The sequence below is a fragment of the Eulemur rufifrons genome, chromosome 7 (genome assembly GCF_041146395.1).
Source record: "Eulemur rufifrons isolate Redbay chromosome 7, OSU_ERuf_1, whole genome shotgun sequence".
In the NCBI taxonomy this organism is placed as follows: Eukaryota; Metazoa; Chordata; class Mammalia; order Primates; family Lemuridae; genus Eulemur; species Eulemur rufifrons.
In genome coordinates, this window is record NC_090989.1 from 55,607,232 (window position 1) to 55,610,182 (window position 2,951).

A 2,951-nucleotide genomic window follows, 5' to 3' on the forward strand; every position below is an offset into this window, starting at 1 on the left:
TAAGAGGAAGTGAGAGAGGAAATCAGTGCAGAAAGAATCCTTAAGTCTTTTTTCAGCCAAAAGAGTACAACTCCTCACTCAAATCGACAATAGTGTCCCTGGGTAACTGTCATCTGTAGGAATATTCGTCTTCGTGTTCCCACTTCCTTTGATGATATCATTATTCTCGGCAAGCATCATTTCTCTCTGGTCCCCATTGAGCCCCCAAACATCACCAACAGTAAACACTAACTTGCTTAGGGAACTCCACTGGTAGCAGAGCCCAGGGAAATTGTGTCATCCATTTGAGATGTCTCATGCCACAGACACACTGTTATCCCAGGCCATTGCTGGCTCCCTTGAAAGCAATAAGTGGACAATACAGGAAGCTGGCAGGAAATCCAATATCTAAACACAATATGAGATTGTGGGCTCAATCTAATAAGAATAGATCCATTTTGCTTTATTCCCATTTTGCACCTGCTTTGTGAGGAAAGTGAAACATGATAAATCAGAGCATTATGGAAACCTCTGAGTACATATTGATTCATCATGTCCTGAACTTTTATGCCAAACATTTGGTGTCATGTAAATTAATGGAGATTGAGTTTCTTAACTGTACCCTACCTTTTATCACAATGGAAGCTTGAAAGACTTCCTAAGGCTTAGTGGAAAAGATTTGATTGTTGAATGATTTGAGGCTAATTTAAATTCACAAATGAATCTGATGAAAATATCTACATTCATCTGACCTACATTAAAGAATCTAGCACCAACACCATTCCAAGAAGCATCTGGTGTAGGTACATTGGGTAACTTGCCTACAACTTCCATGGAATTAACAGTTTCAATAAAACTTAAATTTGATTTGAGCAAAATTGCTAAGGAGGCAAAAGAATAGACAATCTGAAATCTCAGCTTCTTCTGGTTTAGTAAATTTCTTTTTCAGCAGATGGAGTTATTAAATGTCTTTTGTAGTGTTGTGTGCTCAAACCTTTAGATCGGTATATTGGGTGGCTGTTTACTTTAGACGTTTATGTAATCCCTAGCAAGATCTTCCCAGTAATCCATTCACAACAGCAGGCTATGATTAATTTACTGTAGCATTGATTTTTAAGGATCATTGAAAAAGCCTTCTTAGTCAGGGGGAAAAAAGCATTAAGGGATTACAGGCTACATCTGCCAAAACTAAGATATTTACACTTATAATTTACTATAATTTTCTGTTTTACATCACCTATCATTTTCTATATATAGCAAGGAAATATTATATTTTATAACTTAATGGCAGGCCAAGTCATTTAGTGATGACCATTAAGCCTGTCTCGAATCAATGAACGAGAAGGTTATTTTCATTTGTGAAATCTTTAGCAGCTTACTATTTTATTAATGAGGAAATTCAAGCTCAGAAAAGTTAAATGACCTATCTGTCCAACATCACTGAGTTGGGGAAGAGCTGTATCTAGAAACCATATTCCTTCTCTGGACTTTGCTTCTTACTTGTATTAGCATTATTGTGGCTTTGTTAACTATACTGTGGGCTAGACGCTGTACCAAGTACTTTCACATTCATGATCTCATTGAATTTTCACAGCAACCTTGGTGGATAGGTATTGTCATCATCCTCATTTTATATGTAAGAACACTGAGGCTCAAAGAAGTTAGTTGTTTGACAAAGGTCATTTAACTAACAGCTGGGTGAATTCCAGATGTTAGATTAAAGTTTGTTTCACACCAAACCCTAAGCTCTTAATCATACCCTGTACATAACATTGCTTAGAAAGATGACATCGCAATACTCTCTCGCATTTTTTCCATTTCCCCAATGTCTCTCTTAGGGCAAAAGGTGATTTCCTAAATCGTTCATACTTTGAGTTCAAATCCTGGTCTGAAAATCATTCTCTTTGACCGCCTTTTGCTCTATACATGACTGTCTGTGTTAGGGATCCAAAACAGAGCTGGGGATTTGAGTTAATGACAGATGGCACTAACCGGAACACAGATCACTTTTCTCCAGCTCTTTTGACTCTGTAGAGTTGACACAAGTAGAAAAAAATTAATTCAAATTTGTTTTCATCAAGGAAAGAATCAGGCAATAAATACAAAGTAACATTTTGGCAAACAGTTATTGTTATCATTAGAAAAAACAATAAAGAGCACTGTGTACGTCATGTTAATAACAGCTAGTGTTGCAGCTCACTTACTTTGTTGCCGGGCACTTGACATGTCATCAATCCTCACACTTGCCCATTTTACAGATGATAGCACACAGAGGCTCAGAGAGTTTAAGCATCTTGTTTAAGGCCACAGCTAGAAAGTGGCAGAGCCAAGAACTGAACTGGATCTGATTTACTGTAGAGCCATGTTCTTCATGGGATTGCCCCACTCTATGCTGAACAGCCCAAATTAATACAGGTATTTTTCTTTATATCTCTGTACAGGCTGAGGTGTGATTTTCATAAATAATTTCAGATTCTAACATGGCAAACCAAGCCCCAGTGGAAAGGTCTGTGATGGATCTCTACCAATTACTTTCACGTGGAGTGTAGACAAGAAGTCTTTGAGGCCAGGCTGGCTGCCCTGCTCAGCAGTCGGTACTGAGACACTGTACTCTTTGAAGGTTTGACTGTTGCTGGTGCAAACCAGTGAGGAGGAAGACAGCATCCTGCATGTCTCCGCTCTCATGAGAGAAGACTTAACATTGTGGAAAACTTGTTCCGTCCCAAAATTGTTCTGGGCTCATTACTTCCTTAAGCCCATTTTCCTTTTTCTTTAACCAGACTTAGATTTTTTTTCTCATTCTCTGTCCTCAATATCAAGAACCTTTTGCTTTCATTTTCCATTTAAAAATATATACCTTCTAATCTTTCATAACATGATAAGATCTTTATTTAATTTCTCTTATTAATACTCAATACCCACTAACCATCCACTTAGGCTTCTGTCCAATTTTTGGAAAATATTACTTCTAT